This window comes from Atta colombica, unplaced genomic scaffold, assembly GCF_001594045.1.
Source record: "Atta colombica isolate Treedump-2 unplaced genomic scaffold, Acol1.0 scaffold32, whole genome shotgun sequence".
Classification (NCBI taxonomy): domain Eukaryota; kingdom Metazoa; phylum Arthropoda; class Insecta; order Hymenoptera; family Formicidae; genus Atta; species Atta colombica.
Genome location: NW_017259426.1, coordinates 532343 through 533040, shown reverse-complemented (window position 1 = coordinate 533040; position 698 = coordinate 532343). Strand labels below are relative to the sequence as shown.

The window sequence follows — 698 nt, the reverse complement described above, 5'->3', positions numbered from 1 at the left end:
AATTATATATAATTATATATAGGACATTTTTTCCCGAGCATTTTTTCCGAGTAGTAAAAACTAAATTTCATTACAACAGATATTTAACGTGCTTCCTTCTGTTTATTTAAACACACAATTCGGCACATCTTTTCATTGAAGATCAAATACGTTCAAAGATTCCAGGTTTATCTCGTATGTTGAAAACAGCAATTTATGTTTCGAAGATAGACACTGTCAACGATAACACAAACGTTTGTGGATGTACTAACATTGACGGTACGGAGAATTAAAAACTGTTATCAATAAGTAATGAGCTTAGAAGCTCATGAAGGACGACTGTACGAATACGCGATTGCATGTAAAAAAAGTAGAAAATTCTTTGTAACTTAGAAATAAATGGTTCTGCTAATTAAGTCTTTTCAGTTTATTTTCACAAGTATTACATATTCTTAAAATTTGGTTACGTTTTTTGTAACATCCTGTATAATATTACTGTTTTGGTTTCTTTTTTATCATATTATCTCATCAGAATATTTCATATATCTGTCATAAAAGATTTTAAAGAAATTATCGATATAATAGATAAAAAAGATAAATAAACAGCAGCAAAGTACCAACAAAAACAGCATAATTAAATATTATAATTAAATTGTAAAAATATTTTTAAGAAATTATTTATTATAATTAAAATAAGCTCACATTTATTTTTTAGCATG

At 26.1% G+C, this 698-nt stretch overlaps 1 protein-coding gene across 1 annotated transcript in view; it reads right to left on the bottom strand.

Annotated features, from left to right (window-relative positions):
• Window positions 1-698, bottom strand: part of LOC108690347 — a 9724-nt gene that overhangs the window by 4081 nt on the left and 4945 nt on the right. The gene's annotated exons all lie outside the window — the stretch shown is intronic.